The sequence below is a fragment of the Anticarsia gemmatalis genome, chromosome 25, assembly GCF_050436995.1.
Source record: "Anticarsia gemmatalis isolate Benzon Research Colony breed Stoneville strain chromosome 25, ilAntGemm2 primary, whole genome shotgun sequence".
Lineage (NCBI taxonomy): Eukaryota > Metazoa > Arthropoda > Insecta > Lepidoptera > Erebidae > Anticarsia > Anticarsia gemmatalis.
The window spans coordinates 5738718-5765047 of NC_134769.1; the positions used below are offsets into that span (position 1 = coordinate 5738718).

The 26330-nt window shown below is 33.4% G+C and overlaps 1 protein-coding gene across 1 annotated transcript in view; it reads left to right on the forward strand.

Annotated features, from left to right (window-relative positions):
- Positions 1 to 1245: 1245 nt before the first annotated feature.
- The window catches only part of LOC142983962 (uncharacterized), a 106390-nt gene continuing 81305 nt past the window's right edge, over positions 1246 to 26330 (forward strand). The window contains exon 1 of the mRNA XM_076131187.1: positions 1246 to 1512. The gene's annotated coding sequence lies outside the window, so the exon portion shown is untranslated. The remainder of the gene's footprint in view (positions 1513 to 26330) is intronic.

Consider the following 26330-nt stretch of genomic DNA (forward strand, 5'->3'; position numbering starts at 1 on the left):
ATTCATAAATTAGTAATCCTTAGTCATCTTAGGGCGTTACTAACTGAGTACTCTAAATAAACCAGTCATGAAAAAACTGTATATAGTCCGCAAATCTTATTTTTAAATTACTATTTGGCCAGCGGTCCTGTATAACAAGATGTGAATAAAGCAAGGAACATTTGTAGGGATCCTATCAAGTGGCGTTAATTGGTCCCTGACTACTCCTATGGGCAAATAGTGCAATTTTAAGCACGTAATTATGTACTACACGGCCAAAAACACTTAACCATTTTTATCAACATCCTAGATACACGCTCTACGAACCTGAAACCTCCCATCACAATAAAAACAGCATAGTCACCACTTAACTATGCACATTTAACTTAAAACCTTTTTGAAAGAAGATCTCTATTGTAAATGTCCGTAATTAGTTTTCTAGGTATTCTATAACAATGCTTTGGAAAGTGCTTCTCGTTTCTCTGCTGAGTTTATATTGTGTCTTTGTTAAACTGTTTCTGAGTATAAAGTATTTTAAACTTTATTTATTGTTGGTTAGAAAATGTTGCCGTTAGACTTTTACATAGTTTGACATTTCTAATTTCAGATTTTGGTACAAAATTACGGTTAGTTTTAACAGTAACCTATATAAAAAAATATCTTGAGGTAATTTTTATTTACTTCATACTTTTTAACATTACTTTTGAAGTAATGCCGAAATATTTGAGCATCTGTAGCTGAAGATACAAACATGTGATCAAACTTCTGAGAAGATATTTAGTAATTATCTCGATACGGTTAATTTTCACCATACAGCTGTTCGAATTACACCAGTTGCATGTTGGGAAATATCACTCAACAATTCCGGCGCTGCCAAAAAATATCTAAGTCGTGATAAAAAGTTCCATTCAATTTTTTCATTTAATAAAATCGTCAAAATGCGATAATCCTAAACGTAATTCAAAGATAACATCTCCTCAGGGAATCATTCGTCAAGTTGCATCAGTCGGAGCAAATGACAAAACGTCACCGAAGACAACTTATTAAATTCGGAAACCTCAATCAAAGCTACAATTATGAACGCCTACAAATTCTTCCTGGCTTCAAGACGAGTACGTGAGCGGTGCTCCCCCTACGAGAGTATACCGGACTCTCTCGCACACCACACATCTGTATACATCTGTCTCTCTCTAAGACACCCACTCGCTGTCCCATGTAGCTACAGCCCCTGTTTTCAGCCCACATTTTCAGTCTTACCCCTGACGGCTGGGACCGCGCACGTCTCTTCCGAATTTTCAAATAAAACGGACAATAATTTTGAAACCCGAACTGACTTCCATTTTCGAACGCGCGTCAGATATGAATTTTTGACGTTAATTAAATAATTGTAACGACGACAATAAATTATTCTAGTTGATTTGTTTATGGTTTGGATTTTTGGACTGATTTTAAATTGATTGAGCGCGAATATATATTTTTTATTGTAAGAGGAGTGTTTGTGGCATCAGGTGGGCGAGAAACGGCCAACAACAGGTGAGTGACAGACCGTTCAATATGTATTTTTGTTTGTATTTTATTTATTTATAACATTTTTTATTACCTATATATATTTTACATATCGTATACTTTAACATCATAAAAAATACTGTAAAATATGTATATTTTTTCAACGTGGTTGTAATATTTTTCACCCTTTTTCTTGGAAGAATACTTATTTCTTGTGCCCATGAGATTACTTTTCAAATTGGAACTTTTTTAATTCGCGCCGCGGCCGTGCGGATTTTACGAAAAGGTGTTTACACGAGTTTATTTTTTTATGCTGGCAATATTATATACATTGATAGTTGGCAATTTTATTTATCAATTGTTTATTTATTTAATTCGTTTATAATATTATTTAATTAACAAATATTATATCAGTAATTATTATATTGAACTAAAAACACTTACCCAATCAATTGCTGCTCGATGACCTGAAATCAAAAAGAAAATGATTTAAACAAAACATTAAACGTATTTAGGTCAATACACATTTGTAATCTATTGAATTTACAGGTCAAACGTTTTATAAAGTCCCCGATGTCGTTGAAAGTCGCGTAGAGATTTATTAGAGAGAAACCTCAATAAGTGGGGTTTAAATTACATGTGATATGGTTTTTATCGAGTTCTATCGATCTTTTGGTGTCTTTTCTGCGCAATAAACCATCCCTTAGAGAGGGTTGACAATTGTTACGTTAGATTTGGGGAAAAACATACAAGACTGTTTGAAAGGTTTCTTTTTAACAATTGTTAATTACTGTAAAAAGTCTTTGTCTTGATTAAAAAATTTAGAGATTTTTTGTGTCATTGACGAAAACATTTTCATTTATTTTTACGTGATAGGTACATTATACTGGTGACGTAATATTTTATTTATTATTCAATTTTACAAAACTTACTTATAAATAATTAAAGAATACAGCTGAAAATTAATACAGAAAGAAAAACAGTTCAGATGAGCTTACAATATATAACAACAAATTTAATATATAACTACCATAGATTTATATGAAAAATTAAACTCATTATCGACTACCGACGACAAACATCTCTAAACTATAATAAACTAGCCTGCATGTAAAGATACTCCGGAGCAAAAGTATCCCTATTCCTTCAGTTTTTACCTGATTGAATAACCAACGTCTATCCAAACATCCACACAAATGAATTTTCTAAATTAATAACACTAAACATATTAACATTCAAGAAACATTATAAACAAAATGAATGAATACAAAACTAAATTGACAATTTACTTTCAAAATTAAACCAAGAAACTATATTTTATTAGTTTTTCCAACGTTTCGGTTTCTTTGCAGCGTAGTTGAGGGAAAAGATAAAAAACAAATGCGAAACACTCTCGCTCAAAGTTATTTCATTCAAGAAGAATACGGGTAAATGCAATAAAGCTATGCATATAACTGTTTCTTACTATAAAACGGTGACATTTACATTCAAAATATCCTTTATTTTTAAAATTGTACAAAGTACTTCAGATAGTCATATAATTTAGACAGTTTTAGAACGATGGTTGCTGCGAAGAAACGGCAAGAAACTTATAATTTACTAAATTAACTTTAAAACATGTTATTTTGAATATCGGCAACACGATTTTTTTAACGGAAAGGCAATTTTTATTACTATGATTGAGCTTCTACTACTTTATGCTACTTACAGCTGAGATGCATGATCTTTCGACGCGTTTAAAGCCATCGTCGCAAGTATAGAAATTACAAACGATAATTTTGAGAAACAAAACAAAGTAACATCCTGAAACGATTGTCGCCACGTCAGTCATAATTGTAAAGCAACCTTTGGCTTAAGGAAATAAGCCACATGCAGCTTCACTAGCCCCCGGTTTCTGAGTACATTAATCGGTAGTTTATCTATTCAATAGTGTTTTTTTATATGAGTTTAAACGTTATTGAATAGGTAGATAAACTACCGCTAAATGTTTCTCAGAAACCGGGGGTAGATCAATCATATCGACTTAAATAATTTGCAGTTCAAGTTCTATACGATTTAAATCTTTAGTATTGAAGTAACTAGTATTAAAAGGCACAGATAGAATTTTACACGATTTCGAGTAAAATGTAAGTCTGACTCAACGGAATCACTTCAAATTTGTAATTTAGATTGGATGTTGATCTTAAAGCCGCATCTCGTATGACTTTGTGAAGCCGCTTGTTCTTGAATATTCGTTCCAGTAGGAGAAACGATTATAAATGACTTGACGCGGCTGTTACATGTGTATTTGCGATCCATGAGTTAAACAACCTTCAACGCGGGCATTTCATAGATAGGTGGCCGCTAAGTGGTATTTGAACAAAGCTTTTCCGTTTTTCGGAGGGCACGTAGGAGTCGGTTCCGGTTATTGTCAATTAAGATAACTAATAATATGTTTTAATTTTGACACAAGATGACTGGTAACCATACGATGAACAAATAATAGACATTCGGGTTAGAAATGACGAGACCGAGCGATAGGATTTTGATGAAAACCGTAGCTACTTCTCACGGAATTTTAGCATTTAGTATTAAAAGCTGGTCGTTTAACTCTTAGCCGTAAACACGTACGAATTTTTGGAAAGTTGTTGGAAAAATTCGAATCGGAAGAAAAAACAAAATGTCCTGTATTTCTAAGGTTTTAGCGAAAAGTCAACTCAATTATAACTTTTAATATTAATTAGAAGTTTGATTCGGTAATTCGTACTTACTCGCTCGATTTGGAAAACTCGTTAAAAAATTTGTCGAATTTGGATAATGGTGCTGGAAGTTATATATTCGTATGGTTTCTTGTTAATAAGAAATTGTATTTTTGTACAAACTTATGAGGTTAGGTATGTATTTATAACTTGTGGGACTTTACGTCAAGACTAGTATCGTGATTGAAAATTATAAAGCTATTGAACGACTGATAATTATCCTGAAATAGTAGGATTAATGCGGGGTTTCATAATAAATGAATGAAAATAATAATTTGCTCAAAAAGCATTAGGAATCACTTCAATCATTGAAACATTTTTAAAAATAAATGTAATTCTTGAAACGAGTAATGTACTTAAAAGCTCAAAATTTTTAAATTTCATTATTCAAAGAAATGTTCAATGAATACTCATTCGATAAGAAGAATTTAAAAAAATATAAAAACAAATAACTGAACTAAAAAATGGCTAACATAAAACTATAATCAATTCAAAGCAAAAACTGATTTGATTGACAATTTCTGAAAACTTTCAATTTGTTACAATTACAGTTTGTGAAAGAGCCTTTGTATCAATTTATTGAAAAAACGCATTGAATTTATATTTCTTTCAAATTATTTAGTCCCAAAAAAAACATTTATTTCAAAACGTATATTAATTAAAAACATTCAATGTCGAATATTTCATAAATCAATGTTTTAACGACAGACGCCTTGTTACTTGTTGAGCCTTTAAATTAAGGCTGCGAAATTTTCATTAAATATTACAAAATATTACGCAAAAGGAATAAAATAAAATGTATTTCTTCTTCTTACACATAAATTTGGAAGAAACGGAAGTTTAATACAGAATATAAATATATTTATGAAATACTTGTTTTCAGTAAATTGTTCATGAATCGGGACTCTTCAAGCTCTTCAACACATCATAACGAAAATAATCCAAATCTTTTTAGTTCCTGGGCTATAGATATAAGATATATCTCAGTTAACCACTCTGTGAAAGCCATCTTGCTGTACATTGTTTTCTTTCATAGATTATAGTGATTAGCACGTTATGTCAAAGCAGCAATGTACTAAATAGTGACCATCAATTTGACGCACACTAGTTGTCAACTAAGATACAGGCTTGATCCGCATACTGGTTATAATATTTCAAAACAAGAACACCAATGTTGTTACAATAAAAAAGAAAAAAATGCATTCCGATCAAATGGCGCGAGAATTTGGCAAACTTTTTTTTTAATACTTGTCAACAAACGTCATTTTGAGGCAAAGGCACTTAAAAAAAGGCATAACCAGTCAGTCTCAAGTAAGGCTTACGGAAGGCCATTCATTAACACAATACTATTGTTCTGGCGTACTCGCCTAGTGAATGGGCCGCTTGACAAATTAAATCTGTCTTTCTTTTCCTTTGTCTAGATTAAATGGAATTTTCTGATTTGCAATTTCAGATAACGACCGACGTTCGGTTGATTGAAAATGGAAAATAATAAATATATTGGAGTTGTGCTCCCGTCAAAGAAATTGAACAATTAAGCATTTTAATTTAATTCTGTTCGTTAATTGGTAAACGGATTGGGATTACTTTTTCCATTTTGTGACTGGAAATAAAGTAAATAATAGTTGTTTGAACAAATAATAAATTTTTCCGTCGCATTAACTTTTCAAACATAACTATGTTAGTAATGACATAATTACAATAGATCATAAATTATTTTATTACCATTAGATTACACAATATTATATTCAATGAGGTAACAATGGTTCATAAATCAATGGAAGAGACAAGAGAAAAGTTCTAGTACACTAAACTATAATTACTTTGCTATTAATAAAATAAATTTAAATCGTTTGGTTAGTAGTCAACCTGCGCGAAAGGCCTTTGCCATGGCTTAGCGACTGTTATCTTCGTAGATAACAACCGGGACCGACATTTTATGTGGCCTCCGAAGCACGGAGACGCTATATTAAAATTTCACTATGCGGCCACCCATCTTTTACCGCAAGCGTTGCTTAGTTTATCTCTACCGACCGGCGAACACAATTATACTCAGGCCATTTCGAACGTGTAAACTAAGTCATGTCATTTTTTCGGAGTCTCTCGCTTGCACCTACACATTGTCACATTCCTATGATTCTTTTGATTATGACGTAGTTTGCACGTTTGTAACGACCTGAGAATAGCCTCAACATTAGACTCTAATAATATAATTCAAATTAAAAACAAATCACTCGGTACAGTACCTCGATTCTCTACCACTATCGACTACCGACAACCGGCTAGCTATCGAAATTTTGACATTTAGAATGTACTGCCAAAATGTTTCCTACGACACCCGTCAGAGGCGCTGATCAGATTTTCATACAAAATTTCTCGATGACAGTTCGGTTGTCGGTAGTCGATAGTAGTAGAGAATCGAGGCACAGATAACTGACTCGAATATAAAAAGTCACTCAGTACAGGTGCACTCATAACTAACGAACTCGCCCGAACTCAGCCGAAGTTACCCGAAGTGATCTCGACTCATCTGTCATACAATAAGGTGTAACTTAGCGGATGAGTGACACTCAATTAAATGATGACAATTGATCGAGCGCTTTACCTTTAAGGCTTTTGCGGTGAAATTTAAAATTATTTTACTTAAATAAAATATGGTTAGCAAAACGTAATCGATTTTAAACAAGGAGGGCTTGAAATAAAATCGTATTGATTGTTGTTCTGCACTAGGGACTTTAAAATTTAAACCAAAAGCTAGCCTGCTATTCTTGAAATTCTTTCAGAAATTGGTTAAGGAAACCATCTTCCGAAGTAATACAATTTTCTCAATCCATAGTTAACCAGCTAGACTTAAACTTAACCTAAAATAATACGGGAATTACCTTGATCGGGTATTTTAACACTGATTTCTCGACGTTCTGGCGCAGGCAACACTAGACCAATTACATAATTACAAAAGGTAAAATTTGTTGAGTCCAGCAACATATTTTACCTTTTGTAATTATAACCAGAAGTGGTTGTATCATGTATCATCTTTCTCTAATTAAGTACGACCTAGCCGTTAAACAGTAATGAGTTAAACATACAACTTAACCAAGCCCAACAGGACAGTAAAGAGTTTAAAATGTATCTTAAAAAGCCATGAAACTCCAATTTTGTATTTAAAATCACAAGGGAAAAAATAAAGCTTAATATAAAATGATTTAACTTGTGCATTAAATCGTTTACAAATGTTTTATTCATGACGCAATGAAGTTGGGATTTCGTTCGTGAATTAATTATGTACAACAAACTGTTAATGTGAAAGCGTTTTAATTTTCACTAGGAAATGCTTTACTTTAGTACATTTCGGGACTTTTTACGTCGTTTTAAAGGTATACATACATACATGCATATATACAGACATAGAGACAGACACGGGAAGCGACTTTTGCTTTACACAATGTAGTGATAACGGATAATATTATGACAAGAACAAACGAAATTTCGTTTTCTTTGATTTTATAGCATAACGCCCCAAAAGCGAATTCTCCATATTATATTCAATTTGTCGCACAATGACGTCACAACGCAATATCAATTAACTTATCACATTAATTCGAAGGTCAATCCATCATGTACACTAATTGCATTGTCCTAGTAATTCAATATGGCGCCCAGTGTCATAGATAACGATATTCAGCCAATTATCGGTTCAATTTACATTCACATCTGTACGTGCAAAGGTCAGGGGCTGCCAACATTTTGTTACTTTGTAATAATCGGCATTGTCAAGTTAAATGTCAATGGTAGTATCCTTTTAAGTGTATTTGCATATACGATACTTTTAACAGCTATTTAAGATCTACTTTTCCCTATTTATCCTTGTATTGGATATATGTACATATAAGGAATATAGGTATTTTTTGTAGCAAAGGTTGGATCTATACTAATATTATAAAGCTGAAGAATTTTAATTAATGTTTGTTTGATTGAAAAAATCTTTCAGTGTTAGATAGCTCATTTATCGAGGAAGGCTATAGGCTATATATTATCACGCTACAACCAATAGGAGCAGGGTACCAGTAAGAAATGATTAAAAAACGGGGAAAATTTTGACCCATTCATTAATTTTCCAAAATCTCGGAATCTAAGTATAAAAAAATCCAATAATAGACTTATAAATACAAGTTGGGGTATGGAGATCCATTGTCATATATTATACTATTCCCTGGGATAAAGAAGCATTTAGTAGCCTACCTTTAGATTTAAAATATTACGAATAATGTGCAGGGATCGAGCCAATTTCAAAATATGCTGCTACCAGACCGTTTTCCAAAACTTTATGCAGGAATATTCTAAATCCTCTCTTATATTTTTCTACAGGTATTATGTTCTGTTTAATATAGTAATGTTTTAAAAATCTTTTGTTTTAGTATAGAGCGAGGGTATTAAAAAGAAAATCCTTTTTAATCTTCTATTATAATAATTTAAATATTTTTCAAATATTGTTTTTGTAGGTGACGAGGCGCGAAACTTAATCATTTTAAGCTTAACACACAGTTAATTATCTATCGAATTAAAAAAACAAAATTTAAAAAAATGAGAAATTAATTTACGAACTCATTATCAATAGTACGGCTTTGTCAAATGAAAGTCACGTCAAAGGCCTTCGGGTGGCTTGAACAACTTTGACACTAGGTTGACCACTAACTTGTTCAAGCCGCCCAAAAGCCTTTGACGTGGCTTAACGACTGTTGTCTTAATTGACAACAACCGGGACCGACTTTTTACGTGCCCTCCGAAGCACGGAGACGCCCAGCTCAAATACCACTATGCGGTCACCCATCTATGGAATGACCGCGCCAAGGTTTGCTTGCGCAACCGGCTATGGGCGCCTCAGAAGAAGAATGAAAACTATCTATAGTTCGACAACACTAACATCTTAGCTATAAGTATTACTTCTAAAACAACAGGTGTGATTGATCAGTCGTTCCACTTCAGTTGGCTGATTTCTGCCAACGTTTAGTTCGTAACGTGGAGTTATTTGTGTAAAAGCTTGTCTCTACCTAGAGCATGTAGAGTGTAGCTAATACTGAGATCACGTGCGAATGCTCGCCTTCTTGTAGAAAACATACGGGGAACGAATATGTAATTTACGTGGATCACCATTTTCTACATTCATATATGTGACATTTACTTTTTATTTAGGCGTCTTCAGCAAATGTAATATATTTCAGACAATTTACACCAACACATTTCTCATAAATCACTAAGTTTATTAAAAAAGTACGTTTTGAAGTGCATCAATCCTCTCTCTATCATCTAAACCAAGTAGCTAACGAGAATATTTACATATACGAGAAATGAATCGGTGCCTCTAGCGTGCTCTGCAAGTACTATCTATTTCAAGTCGCTAACTTTCAAACTATTAATACTTGATGTAGCAGTCTAATATAGTACCACAATTCTACGTATAGTACCATTCGACATCTTCGTTTGATTTTATTTATATGTAGCCAATTAATACAAAAGCAAAATCATCTTTTTTGGATACCCGAGCTTTCTTCATGAATAATTTCGTCTATAATTTAAAACCGTATGCAAATAAGTAAACTACTTTTAAAGTATATCCCAAACATTCAGACGCGAGACATCTTAATTGGTAGTTCTTCATAAAACTACACATGTTCTTTGCTATTTAATTGTCAAACTTAACCAGTTTTAAATTAAATTCACCAGCAAAACGTGGAGCAATATCTCTCGTACAAACTTAGCCTCAAGAAATTTGATTAAGACGAATTGTACACAGTTATGAGTTGTTTAGGGAAGTTGAAATTTTGCTTTGAGTTTAAAGCTCGGAGCCTCTGCCGATTAATATTAAATGCCATCAAAAACATTCTGTAAAAACCTCAAGTCTCGCCGTAAAAAGTGGTGAGATCTATATAATACCAAGTCGATTAATCTATTTAGTCTCTACTTAAAGGACCTTCTGTCTTAAGTTATTACGTATGTTATTATCATGCCAATTTAAAAAAAAATACCTTTAAAACAAATAGATCGACCTGGTCATCGCAAGATTTGGTTATTAGTATGTATCACACTACACAGCACGACGAGAAGTTAATGCTCCTGAAATGTTAATGGCGAATTTGTGTTTTCTTGCGATGACCAAGTCGATCTATTTGTTTTAAAGGTTTTTTTTTTTTAATTGGCATGATAATAACATACGTAATAACTTAAGACAGAAGGTCCTTTAAGTAGAGACTAAATAGATTAATCGACTTGGTATTATATAGATCTCACCACTTTTTACGGCGAGACTTGAGGTTTTTACAGAATGTTTTTGATGGCATCTCACTTCTTTTTGTAGAGTGAACATAAGTCCAATTTGTATGAAAAGACGTTTTTTTTTTCATAATTCAACATATTTTCCTATGGGAATGTTGTTCAGTTTCATGAGCTAAACACCCTTACCCACCCTATACCCCCCTCCTGTTATGCCTTATATAGTAGGTACCTATTTATTTTATTTTCTACAGTAATCATAATTCATTAACTGCAAATGTAACCTTGTAATCTTATACATTTATATGGGATTACAAAGTTATTGTTGCAGTTAGTGTATTTAAAAAACTGGATCGAAATTAAAAAATATTTGATTTTTCCCATGATAAAGACACTAAACCCTATTTGTATTCTAAATTTTAAGCTTCTAAGTCTGCTAGAAGTACCTTAGACTTTTGATGATCGGTGAGTCAGTGAGTCAGTGAATCAGTGAGTGACAAAATTCAAAATTTTAACAAGTTGTCATTCTTAAACTACTGGTTCAAATTGACTGAAATTTTAAATATACCGTATTTATACAATGACTGATTAGTTGCTGAAAATCCAGGCTTCTTGTTTTATCCACAACGAAATTATAGGGGTGTCAAAAATAGCCCGAATTGCTTCGAGAAAAGGATGTTACGGCCGTGCCGCTTTTTTTTTGCTCGACTTGCGGGGGCACTTCCGTGCCCCCAGATTACCTACAAAATGTTTCTGCTAACAAACATTTTATGTATGGATTTGTTTGAAATTGATATCCCGGATTTGTATTTAAAATCAATTTTTCATTGTTAGATTTTATCTTTAACATTGAAATGATTTTGACGCAATTGTTCTTCTTCGACCTATCTTTATTTCGTTGGATATTTTTATTCAATTAGTAACGCGTAATTAATCGTTGTAAGGGTAGGCCCATTTAAAATATTATAAAGTTAATAATAATTAACATTAACGGTAAACAAGATAAGTACTTACTTAAAACAAAGGCTTATGTATTATGTCAACGTAACAACACTGGCCACCAGCCAGCACATATAATTCGACACACAAAAATTTGTGGTACCTAATTCAATAGCATTACTGACTCAAAAATGAAGCAAAATACAGTTCAAAAAACACTATCTCAGAACTTCTAAAGGCACAAAAACCAAGTGAAATATACCGGTTTTATACTATTCTCCTAGCTATAATTTCCCTCCCGTATACGCTCACTATTACGAAGACTACGTCAGATAATCCACTTAAATTGTTGCCGCCGTTAGCGAAGCGTTTATCTAAACGCCTGTTTATTCTCAACTACGTGCATTCACGGATCGAATAAGTGTTTTTGTATAGTTTTCTATGTATTATAAGATTGGGTCAGTAACGTTAGAGTAACAAGTTGGTACTGCTAAGCTGTCTTACTGAAGATTATCTTGTTTAATTCATTATAGATTAAAAATAATCATTTAAATCATTACAGCAAGGAATGTGCCTGAAACGGCGAAAAATATAGCAAAAGGTTTTTTTAAATGTTTTTCAGTTTCACATACAGAGAGTATCGGAGAAGTTATCCTTTTGTGTTGTAAACTACGTAATTGTTTAAACAACAGTACATGCACAAACTACACTTAATAATCTATAGCCAATTGCAATCGGCAAAGTATCTATCTATGGGTTAAGCAACCCAATGCGCGTGGTTAGCGCAATCATTACATAGATGAGTGACTGCATCGTGATATTTTGGGAGGGTATGTTAAAGCCAGCCCCGATGGTTGTCAATTGAGATAACAGTTGTTAAGCCATGTCAAAGGTCTTTCGAGCTGTTTGAACGACGTTGACAGTCGGTTAACTACTAACCACACGGTAAAATAAATAAAACTTAACACAAAAAAACATTCCAGCAGATTTTGTTTTTTTCATTCATACAAATGTGTTGCCTTCAAAACTTTTATTCACAAATCACTTTGCGTAATTTTACGGTAAATAAACGCGTAAAAGAATGGTTTCAAGTAAAGCACTTGAAATCTCACTTTTGTTTGTTGGCAATAAAAAGTTTGTAAGAATCGTTTGAGCTCCTCACAAACCATTAAATAGTAATTAACACCACATATTACTTTACGAAGTTACATTTAAAACTGTGACGACGTGTCAATTTATTTTTATGGCTTTCTACGAAATTAAAATGTTTTAGGGGCTGTATTTTGAAAATACAATACTCTGTCCATTAAAATTCTTATGAAAAACGGTTCAGTTGTTTAGCCGTGAAACTGTTACAGATAGACTTTTGTTTTAATAATATTAAGTATGGAATAAGTAAATACTGATATTTTTGTATTTTGCTTTTTACATATTTATTTAAGCAAAAGGGGTGATTTGCTTCGATTTGCTAAGATGAAATTTATGTCCACATTTAAATAGTTTATAACCTCAATGGACATAATCGTATGATACTACACTTTTATCCAAAGGGCAATTTTCTATCACTATCAATTTTGTATAAAAATACGATAAGCGCCCCTAGCGGGTGCCGCTGGAACTGATTATCAAACTTTCGATACACGCTAGTAGCGACTCTCTAGGTCCTGTAACACGATTTTCTACAGTCGGACTCGTAGAAAATCGTGCTACAGGAACTAGATTCTTTCCAAGATTTCCTTAAAAGTGCGTCGCAGTTTTAGTTTTTATCAAGTCGGCTCTGAAGAAGGTAATAATAGTTTTATCATGCAAAAAGTGCGGTTACATAAGAGAATATTCGCACCCTTTCCCGAAGTTGCGAGGGCGTCCTACTTATTATATGTTTTTTGTATGGAAAATTTTGCCATGGAATGTAGCTTGAAGGTAGAAAGGTATTCTTATGATGTTTTTTTTTTAATTTGGACAACGCTATGAACCCCATATATGTACAACGTGCCTCTGAAATGCCTTATTATATAACAGTATGTTAAGTTGATATTTTTATTGAAAAACCTGTAAAACTCGAATGTGAATTACTGATCATATTTTTGAGTGGGGACTTTTGTTAGAAAGACGTAACGTGATTATTTATTTATTAACAGGATTATCTCAATACAAGTTTGTGGTTACATTAATATTATTAACTTATATGATGAGTTCAAAACTTCTAGCAACAAAAGCCAGAAAACACATGTCTCAGTTTTAAGAAGTTTGCAATGATTAGTGGTAGTGTTAAATATGGTTACTTTGTTACCTAAGTTTTTATCATTAACATGAACATCAAACCGTCTATTAGGTGTTTTCCTATCAGAACAAAAATATATTACTCGAACACTGCAATTTTTTTTTATTATATTTAAATATCGGCACTCCTACAACATCCTAAGGTAGTCCTATACCGTGCACAAAATAAAATTTCCTCACACAATCACCTCAATATTCTTAAACAGAAACTGTATCAAAAAAATACTTATCAGAAAACCTACAAGGTTCCTCGACCCACGCACCGGTGCCCACAAAATGTCTCCCTTCAGGAAATTAGTTTCTACCCACACGGATTAAAATATCATTTTTTACATCAAATACCCCGAAAAATATTCTTGTAACCTATGTTAACAATAAATTCCTTTTGCATCGACCCGGCGCCAATATGGACGGTGGCCTTTCAAGTTAGCTTTGTACAATCTTTTGGATCACATTTTTATAGGTACCTACGCAGGAACGAGGGCATATAAAAACATATAGAGCTTGACTTTTGTCTGCTTCACATAAATCGGTTAGAAATTTTCATTTTGTTGATACTGACGAGTTTAAAGTAGGCCGGGAGATATTTGAATTATCTAATTGTTTCGTTTTTGTTTGACTTTTACGAGATATTTCAGCACTTTAACTTAAATATGAGTTACCTTTATTTAACACAATTTACTTACAATTACTACTATACTGTCTAACTCGGATTGAAAAAGAATTAGCACGTAATTCCGGAAAGTCTAAAAGATTCGTATTGGTATAATCTACAATATCCAATCTAAAAAGAGCCTGAGTCCTGATATTACGAAGAAACGTGTGCCTTTCTTGACTGAGTTTTAAATTAACTTTGACTAACGTGCACAGAAGAGGAATCGCTTAAAAAACAACAAACAAAAACACAACTGCAAAGCCCATATCAGAAATGAAACATTGCAATATCAAAGAAATATGAAAACATTTTGCTATGAGCAAACAAATATCCATTTTCGAAAATCCTACTTTGAAATGCTTTGGATATTTGACGATAGATTCCGGATGAAATACTGCAACATGCACTTAGCGATAGAGCTTTCACGTACGCTTGGAGCTTTGAGAAAGCTTCTCTGCAAACCAATTCACTGGAGCGGGTAAATTCCAAAATGAAATAAAAATTGTACATCAAGATTTATAAAATGTTAGAAAGGTTTTGAGCTTTGCTGAAAGTCGGGTATTTCGTGCCCAATTTGATAACCACAGACATATTTTCATGAAATCTGAGTGTAAAGGACTCTTGTATCCACCTACTACCTTTTATCTCTGCACCGCCCTAAGGTAAAGAGAATGCCTAAGTCCGCCTTGTCCATTTTTTGTATGACGGCTTAATTGACTATTTGCAATTATGTGTGTATTGAAAATAATTGTCACTTGTTGCAACGGTGAAGGAATCATCGTAATGCAACCTTGTATGCCTGAGAGTTCTTGATGGTATGAAAGTCCTCAACCCGCACTTGGCCAGCGTGGTGGTATTAAGGCCTAATCCCTTCCTCATTCTGGTAAGAGACCCTTGCCCAGCAGTGGGACATTAATGGGTTAATGTTAATCAACATCATAATTACTAAAAACTCAGGTCTTTATAACTTAAAAAACTCAGGTGTAATTCGGTACAAGGTATATTAAAATAAATCACTCAACAAACGATTCGAATCAAGGGTTAACTTTGAAAAACGTGTCTTGCTAACGGCGTTGTATCGGCTGATCCATCTCGTAACTTCCGCAAGCGAAAGCCCTTGACAAACACATACGTCAATACGGATCAGTTGCAAGCTAAGCCCTACGAGATTGTATCAGTCAACCGTTGCCTTTCATGGCTGGTTTTCCTCCATATTAAGAGGATAACCATATTTAGGAAAGGGTAGTTTTAAATATTAAATAGCCTGTAACTGAATGAGATCCACTTTAGTTCACCATGTCGATGGCCGTGGCTTCGTGGTAGTGGTCCGCTACCACTTTGTGAGGATATTGTGGGTTAGTTTCTCTCGAGAACTAGCCTTACTTGCTCTTTGTTATTGAGACTGTACTTAGTGGAGGAGGTTTATTATTAAGGCGCTCGTAGCTAGATGCGCCCACCGGTCGTCAAAGATGTGGTTCAAGCAATCTTCGCGCGGTCGCTATAAAGATGGGTTACCGCTTAATATTTTAGATTTAAGCATCTTCGTGCGACTTAGAGCACGTAAAAATTCAGTCACTGATGTTGTTAGTAACGATAATGTCAAAGGCCTTTAGGTTGTGTTGGAAAACTTTGACTATAAGTTAACCACTAACCATACGATAAAAAGGAGATTAATGCAAAACAAATAGTACAAGACTGACCATCAAGTACCAGATAAAGAAGGAAAAAATTTAAATTTGACAATGAAAGGTATTTATTTGTTGAAGATTCAAGTAATTCCATTAATGACAATCTTCCAATACCACGTGATGCTCTCGAGAGAACCGGAAAACCTTGAATAACTAAATAACAAGTAATTTTGTTTCGATATTTACCTGTTTTATTATCGAGGGAAATCACAAGGAAACCTTAAGAGTGCTTGTCTTTTGTATGGCTATTTTAGAAACCCATGTTTCCAGTCAAATTAAAAATAGCTATTTTATATATTTTTATTACAGGAAGAACATTAATTTGAAAATGAAACTTGACCCACTGCGATAAGTGACATTCATAGTAAAAACTTTCAGCAATATTTATTTAACAACTCATATCGAGTTTATTTAACACTATAGAAAATCATCTTATTAATATATGTCTATGTCCTGCTTGTACCTTTACCCTGGTCAGGTTTGGTAAATGACAGCTCTAGTAAATGATGTACTTATTAAGAAAGTATTTTTAAGCACTCTTTCGTGACAAAATTTATGGCCATATTACTACAGCCGACGAAATGGCAAAAATTAAAAAAACCATTGTAATAAATGTTTCCCTACTATTCTATTCATCATTGCAAAAATCTTAATGAGAGTGAAAGCCGAATGAACTTACAAATCACGCATTATATTGGGTAAAATAATAAGCTATGTAAAGTAATTTACTCCTCGACAGAGATGCAAACAAACCTGCAAACAAAAACATCTTCCATCCTTCACATTTTCGTTAAAAAGAAAAAGACAACAACGTTTTCGTATCATCACCATTGAAGATGAATCTTGAAAAATATAGACACATCAATTTCTTCGCGAACGGGTGAAAGGGTGTTTAGTAAATTTTCCGATAATGTCATTAAGGTGTCTCAGGGGTGGCAAACCTTTTTTATGACGTCATCAACCCCCACCCCTTCTGTCAGGGAATTTAGGAGAATTCTTTTTCTGTACAGATTTGTTTATATGCATAAATACTGGTAAAGTCCTCGGAAGGCTTGTGCGGCTGTATCTAAGGGACTGACATATGTTCAGGCTTAAGCCTTTTGGGATTTCTTTGGGACGGATTTTTGAGTGGTTTTTGCGGTCTCAGGATAAAGTTATGATAATTCTGAAAGTGGAATGGTAAATGGGAAGATTTTAGAAATCCTGGCATATTTTTGTCTTCCTAATCTCACATTAGGTATCCAACTTTTGCTACTTATCTAAGAATACCCTTTTTTCAACCCACTTAGAATCGAAGGCAAAGGATTACACCCGTCCGAAGTAAAAGAGATTCGTATACCTATTTCATATCCAATGAAATAGGCTCGACAAAAACCTTATTTTAAATGCAAGAGGCAATATTCCCAAAACTCCGTCAATTCAAAAGTTCAGTTGTTACAATACAGAGAGACGAAGGCTCGCTTAGACCACTTCTGGTTATCTAGCAGATAGCTTACTAGATGGAATTCTGAAAGCTATTTTTAAGCATTTATAGCCATAAACTGGCCAGTTTTACAGCTGTCTGACAAGCTCCTATTAATAAATGTGTCAGAAAATATATATGAGTCAGAAAAATCATAAAAGCATCTTCCTACTTTTGAATTTACATATTTTACATACATACATAAATCACGCCCATAGGTGTAGGTAGAGGCTACAGAACGTCACTTGGTACGATCCTTACAAACTTCCCCTGCCTTAGTTACATCCACACATCTAGTCATAATGGACCACTTTAATTTTGAATTTATCTGAACGAGCAAACTGACCTAACACATTTTTATACTGTAAAAGTAGCCCTAAGACAAAAATAGTACTTAATCAAATAGTTTCTTTATTGACGCAAGTCTGATCAACACAAATCTCACTAATTCCCCTCTTCAATTCTGAACAGGAATAGAAAAACTTAATTACTTTTTACCCGACCGGGGAATGGAATGAACGAGTTGAACCGTTAGCGGTCACCGGACAAATGAAGTAATAAGGCTACACTAGTTTTTATTTACGTTTCAAACAAAAAGCCTGAATGGAGGCTTTATTTGTAGTCGTTAAACGCTTTTCTATTGTATTTTTTATCTAGACTACTTAATTTACCTTTATTTTTAGTTTAATCGTCGCTAGTACGTTGAATGTTTTTGCTTTCATTTTCTTTTTAGGAGCACTGCAGAGAATTTAATCCTAGATTAAGAATGCTTATAAATAATACAAGCACCTCGGTCAGAAAGCGAGTATCTAACAAATGATTTAGCCTGAGAAGCGATCGTACTTTAGTAAGTGTTTTTGTGATCCAAATAACCACATGTACTATGGTGGTTATTTGGATTGTGGATAATAATCATTAAATAGAAAGCCGTAGTTTAGTAAATTTACAAGTGGCAATTAACGGTTATACGCATAAGAGTGTCGACGGTGATATTCTACATCATAATAAAAAACCGCTTGCAAGTAGAACGTTCCCATCAAAACATTAAAAATATCTCATCACTTATCTCTGGGCCCCTCAAATTAGCTGACAGCTCAAATATACCACCGTTTTAATGCTGAAACATCTCAATTTTCCGCTTACTGGCGTTCAGGGGGATTAAGTAAAATGTACCTCAAAAAAGAGTTCTCGGCATTCGCGAGTTTTATGACTATGAAGGTTTCGCAGCCAAAAATAACTTTTAAAGTGCTACATTGTGATAATATTGCTAAATAAAAATAAGGTTTATAGGCTTCGTCCCTCAAAATAGCTCGGAGGAAATTTATTATTACTTTTTGCGATGGAAATTGTAACTAAAATAGGATAGGCCAGTGGTATTTTAAAATTTGTTCGGGCCCATGTAACTTACGAACGCAATTCATTCGATGATTTGAAGATAAAATCTTTGTGTTAGTCAAAGATCATTTGCTGGTCGTACTATGCAGATCAGTCTTATGTATTTCTTCAACGTATGTTACAAACAGCAATCAAAGATCACTGGACAATAGCTTTGACACTCAAATACTTCATATTCCAAGGAAATAAATATAATATTTCCCGTTTCAAACATGAAAAGAATCTACCCATTGTCAACCGGCACTCTTAAATCTAAAATCGTTTTCAAGTAAAAACTTGACAGCAAAACCCAGAAATAAAGTCCCTTTCAAGAGCAATCGTAAACTCGAGTACTTTATTAAAACAGGCGAAGCTATAATCGACAAACTTAGGTTATTCTTGAACCGCTAAGTTTAAAAATAGGGACACTTATTTTCGCCATTTAAAGTCCTTTCATCGAGTACACACTCAATGAGAAGTAGCATTTTATTTTTAACTTCATTGATTAACTCATAACGACCCTAAATCCTTCACTCTCGCCCTTATTGTCAACATATAAGGTTCAATTTAGCCTGTGTAAGTTGTTCATAATTTGGTTTCAATTATCGTTGAGCCAGCTTACACATGGATGAGAGAGACTAACCCAATTTTACTGAAATATGTGTAAGGCTTCATTGTGAGCGGGTGTAGAATCGTTATTATTTTATTGAAGCCTTAGAAGAGTCGATGTGAGGTGTAATGAGAGCTCAATGCACTATAATTCGATATTGTAAAGTATATTTGAATGACGATTATTAGAGTTCACTTAAATTAAAATACTGGCATGTTTCAAGCCCGACGTATCAGCCTTTTGGGCTCGATTCCGGTCGAAAGCGCTGCCGACAAATTCTATGACACCTAGATTTTATTTATAAATGTTAATGTATTCTTTTTCTTATCGTTAGTCATATATTTAATAATACAATTCTATGCCTTGTCTATAAACTAAAAAAATCACCTAGTGTTAAAAAAGTAGAATCCAATTGGACATGTATTGTACACCATAAACCGTAATAGCTTATATGTCTAAAGGTCAAGAAAAAGGCTTCGTGTTAAGTCCAAATCTAAGGAATTTAATAAAAGACTTTCTATTTAAAAAAAAAAACGAGACGCACTTTCAGGAGTAAACTGAAAATATCGCAAAGTCATTTCAATATTGCTGCAAAGAATTCAAGCAGAGATTAATAATATATTATGGCGTTGACAAACACACAATTTATTCCGAAAAAAATAACAAGAAACATTTCTACGTTTTAAGAACTGAATTATACAACAAACTACATCATCTTAGAATCATAAAACACGTATTTAAGCTGAAAATCTGTCAATACTCTGAAATGAAACAGCAATAAACTGTTTTACTGTTATTTTACAACCGCTGTGAATGAGACCCCACCCTGTATATCAGTCTTATTTACGACTTATTAAACTCTGTTATACTCTCTCCCATACGATCTTTCTACTTGAACAGATAAGGATTTATTGAGAAACAAAGGCATTATGTGTCTGGGACATTTTATTTCGTTTAAAACCACTCACTCCTTTATGATTGTAAAAACATGAAGAACTGAATTAGGGTAAAACGTATACCGTAAACATTTGAAGTTTTAAGTAAAGTTACTTTAAGCACTCCACTATTTTTCTAATTTGTTTTTGCCCTGTATATTCTTGTCTAATAGCCAAACTAAAGCTATCCTCTTTTCTTAAAAATCAGATCTTTTTCGATAAAATTGAATCAAATCGAATTGTTTATTAGTCCATGTAGGTATTTTACAAAAGGTTTTATAGACAAATAAGGCTACACAGTATCCTAATTTTACTTAGTGTCTACTTACATCTAAGATTATTTATTATACAATACTCACAATTATTTTAAATATGAACTTTACTAATTTCTTATTCAATTTATTAGTACATTATTGGATCTCTCTTTACATTGTTCCTAGGAAGGTGTTGCCGTTGATTTCGATGTCCAAACAGTTTTTAATCACGTCAAAATCCTTAAAAAACAGCTAACCAATTAATTATAGCGAAGGCAATATGATACTTTCAGCTATTACTCTTACAAAAGCGAAAGAATCTGTCAATATAGATCCAAAAATAAATGAATAACCTTAAGCAAAATCATTATATGCCAGTAATAATCTCAATGTAACAAGGATTGGATTATATCACCCATTCAATGTCTAAATATAGTTTGAAATCTGATTTATTCTCGGATAAGCTTATAATAAGATGATATTGGCTTTCATCCGGCTTGGGGTAAATTATGTAATTTTGAAAAGTTTTTGATCGTCCAGTTGTAAGAAAGATAGATATTTGATCGGTTTCCAAGAACAATTCTTAAGTCAGTTATTTTTAATTTGGGTATTGTCAATCGAGCTTCAATTTAAGTCAATACGTTGACTCTATCAAATGAATATCTTTATTATGCAGTCTCAAATCTATACTTCTATACTAATATTATAAAGCTGAACATTTTGTTTGTTTGTTTGTTTGTTTGAACGCGCTAATCTCAGGAACTACTGTTCCGATTTGAAAAATTCTTTCAGTGTTAGATAGTCCATTTATTGAAGAAGGCTATAGACTATATATCATCACGCTACGACCAAAAGGAGCAGAGTAGCAGTAAAAAATAATACAAAAACGGGTAAAATTATGACCTATTCTCTCTTATGTGACGCAAGCGAAGTTGCGCGGGTCAGCTAGTACATTATAAAACGATACTTAATAACAATTTAATCATTGCAAGCACTTTGTAGCTCTAAAACATTTATAAAATTCCTAGCACTCTGTGTTGCAAGTTTCCTTATTTTTACTTGAGAATAACAACAGTATTAGGAACCAACAACGAAGATAAAAAAAAAAGAAAATTTAAAAATATACATCAACTGGGTAGGCAATATTTTTGAAACATTACGACAATCCATCGCATTTAACACACGGGTTAAACAAATGTTTATAAAAACGTTATTTTTTCAAGAAAAACTTTTGTAAATCAAATGGCGTAATCTCCAAAAAGGGTCGTCGGTGTAGGCTGGGATTTGAACACCCACATCTTGGCCTGCCAATATGTAACCATTGTTGGGTTTACACTTCATTGTACTATATATATATTTAAAGTATAGGGTTACAAGCTTGTGGAAATAGAAATCCTAAGTTAAGATCCTTTATACAAGTGATTTAAGTCACAGTCTATTACATGTTGGTCGGTTTAATCGATACTTAGGCAGCAATGCACATCAGTATATCAGTTTTGAAGACTACTAGCTCATAAAATATGTACCTACTTTACACACAAAATTGTTATTGTAAAAGAGATCGAATATGATACAATTCAACCATTTTTAAGGCATATACTTTTCTTTGGGATCACTATCGATTAAAACAAATCCTTATATAAGGACTAGATACCCTAATATTGGATCTATGAGAAATAAAAATACAATGAAACCATGTCGTCCAAAATTACAAATATTAAATGTAGAAATGTTATAAAATTCATGTTCAAAGAATATGAATGGCAAGAGACATACGTCAATCGTTTACGTTGAACGGTTGTATGTCAATCAATCCTTTGACATGCCAATATAGTTCACAGAAAAACCCTATTTGTTCTATGTCCTATGGGAAATCAAAATGTGGGGAAAGTTTTTTAGAATTGCACTGATATATTGCACTTTCTAATGGGATTACTATGACAAGAATTTAAATGTTTGTACAAAATAAAATTACAATCCTGCTTATATTATAAATGCGAAAGTTTTTGAGAATCTATTTATGTATGTATGGGTGTATATTACTCTTTCACGCAAATACTACTGAGCTCATTACGATGAAATTTGGTATATAGGTAGCTAAAGATCCAAAATAACACATAGGTTACTTTTTATCCCGTAGTTCCCGAGGGATCAGGATTTACACAGGAACGGTTTTAAATTATTATTCGTCTTAAATACTACGTAAAGCTCTTTGCATAATGTAAGAATCAAGTCTCATCTAGGTAGATATGTAATATACGCACCAAACATCACGCCTTGTTCTAATAGGGGTAGGCAGAACAGAGGACGCCATTCGCAATAAAATCCAAAAACTGATTTACGAAAAGAAAATACAGACACAAAATAAATCAGCAATCTTTGAAACCAAATATGAAAAGTATTCCGCTAAAAAATATCTTCTATATGTTAATCGTAACATGTTTAAACTATCAAAACGATTCAATTACTATGTTAAGTCCGTTTTAATTTAACAACGGTCGTACATTTATAATTATACAAGGATCAACTCCATTCACCCGTGCTATACACCGGTCCAAGGTAATTAACATATCGCCCATCAAAAACAAAAAAGGATGAAGTAGAATATTATTTTTCAAAATCCCTAATTTACGTAGGCGTGAAGGGTTGCTTGTAGGTACTTAAGGTGAAATTATAGAACTCTCTCACATACCCCCGGTTTCTGAGGTACATTTAGCGGCAGTTTATCTATTCAACAGCGTTAAAACTCTTACAAAAAAACGCTATTGAATAGATAAACTGCCGCTAAATGTACCTCAGAAACCGGGGGTTAGTACTAACTCAAATGGAGAATTATATATTCTGATATTTTAATACTCATTTTGAGAAATTACTTTTGTATAATTTATGGATGCGTGCCCTAATTTTAAATTAGGTAATGTACTTACTGAATGGTTTGCTTTCAAATTGAAGAAAGGCTCAATTAGTCTTATGTAGATTATTGTAGATTCTCCTACAAATGTAATTTGGAATTCAATTTAATTTAATTTTGTTGTCATTTGTTATTCGAAAAAAAACCTTAGAAAAAAAAGAGTTGGAGAAAGCTGGCGAAATCGATAACACTATTTGATATAGAATCTGTTTTATTAGGCCCATAGTATTTTCATCAATGGGACTTCTAGAATTTAATAATTTGCCTCATTGGGTCAGTTGTCTCATCATTGCATACCAAGCACCATTTAACTTCAAAATATAAATATCAAAAAATGTCTATATATGACAAAAATGAACAGAAAAAAATCACGATCTTAAAAAGAAACGTGGCGACGATGACGTCATAAGCCAAAAAACGTATTTTAAACAATAGACCGTAATCTCAAAGACATTTCTGATACACTATACCTGAACACAACTGAATAATCACACACAATAACCACAAAAGGAACATCGAGAAGAATGATGTTATCGCATTGTTTGCTATTCTACTATTATTTTCACAAGTTGTTCGTGAAAAGCGGAAAATGTCATGGCTACGTGGGCGAGGGTCGTGGGCGGCTGTAATGAGACGTATTTTGTAAAATATTTAAGACATTTCAGGTTTCAGTGCATGTGAAATAAGTTAGATACTCGTAACAAATTTTTGATTTGAAGTTCCGATTGATAGTCTGTCTTATGCTACTAATTGTTTTTGTGCTCAATTGCTTTTTACTTGGAAATAAATAAGATACTTTGAGTAATTTGCACACGTAAACGTGTTCAGGGTTTGGTCAATTTTAATTAAGTTGTGACGCGATTATATTGATGACTCATGATTGCCTCCGTAGCGTTCGATTCCTGCACGGTACAATTGCTTGTGAGATCCACGAATAGTTTTTTGCAGTCTTTTTATAAAAATAAGTGTTTTATGGTGTAGTATGTAGGCTGGGAGATGGTCGGAAAAGTAGACTGCACGGTCAGTTTAGGTGTCCAAAAGTATTGCTTACGCTGAGCTTTTACATACTGTGAAGGGGACGTAGAATACTATTGTTGTAGTAGCAGTCAGTGAAAAGTCTTTTTGAAGTTAAACTTTGACATAAGGTCGAAAGGGAAACGTAAAAAATAATAATGTAGGAAACATTCACATTTTTACATAATAATATAGCTGTCTATTCTGGGCCCAACACACTATGGCATGATGGGCAATGCCCTTTAAGAGATTTTCAACCTAACCCAAAACCTTAGCTTGCTCGGTCTTACAATATAATAAATAATTTTATTGGGTTTAGTAAACGCTACTTTTCAACCTAGCCTTCATAGATCAAAATAACTAGCGTCCTCAAGGCAATATATTTTATAAGGCATTGACTAAAGTAGAGTGGGCAGTGTTGCCAACGTCAAAGTAATTCCTCCAACTTTTAAAAATGAATGTTACCCTGCTCTATGGGTGACACCCACAGAGAATGTAGGTTAAGCAGCTTATGGACTTAATATTTCTCTTTGATAATGGCAGAATATAATTCCACTGTAATATTGTAGATATTAATGTATTTTTATTTATATAACTTTTTGTAAAATATTTTATTTTAATACCATTATTTTTTTCATTTTTATCTCCATTGTGGATTTATAATTTAATGCAGTATCTTCCTTTAATATTTATTTTTATGGTAGGAACAGGAATGACGTCATCACCAATTGATGGATTTTACCGACAAGTACATCTTTGACTAATAGTTGTAAATAGTTTTAACAAAATATGGATACAATTGAGATTGGATATCATAGGACGGAAGCCGGCTTTATAAGTTTTCAGCGAAAACAGGCACATTCATAGATAATAAGTTTTTATAATACATCCCAGAACAAAATTTATCATTTGGAATAAAAACGTCCCTTGTCATGCCATTGAACTGATTTCAAACCCATGCATAAAAGTCAACATTGATTTCAAAGACATTAAGTAAAGCTGCCATCTTCTTCCTAAATCCCTGAACCAATCTACAACAAACTTTTCCCAACAAATACATATTTTCGCAGTGGAATTGCGGAAATGGGTATAAAACCGAACGGCTCGGTGTCGGCGGAGTCGCGTTTCCTCTTTGACTCAATATACGTCGACGGATTGGCCGCCGACAACATCCGATCTTTCACGATTAATCCCGAACGGTTTTCAGACCACTTCACTATCGATGAGGCTTGCTTTTGGAAAATTTAACTTTGATTGGCTTTTGTTTTTAATATATCAGGGTTGGCGAGTGTATTACTTATGTACATATTATCACGGCTGTTAAACAAGAGGGTATAGACAGATGTGTATGTATTACGCACACATTTCGCCAATTACAGTACGGGGTGGGCCTATTGCCATACATCGAGCACACTACCAAACTCCGGCTTACTTTATTGTTAACTAGCTGACCCGCGCAACTTCGCTTGCGTCACTTTAGAGAGAATGGATCAAAATGTTCCCCGTTTTCGTAACATTTTTCACTTGTACTCTGCTCCTATTGGTCGTAGCGTGATGATATATAGCCTATATAGCCTTCCTCGAAAAATAATTTTTCAAATCGGAGCCGTAGTTCCTGAGATTAGCGCGTTCAAACAAACAAACAAACAAACTCTTCAGCTTTATAATATTAGTATAGATAAGTACTCTAATATAAACGTTTAAAAGAACACCATAAA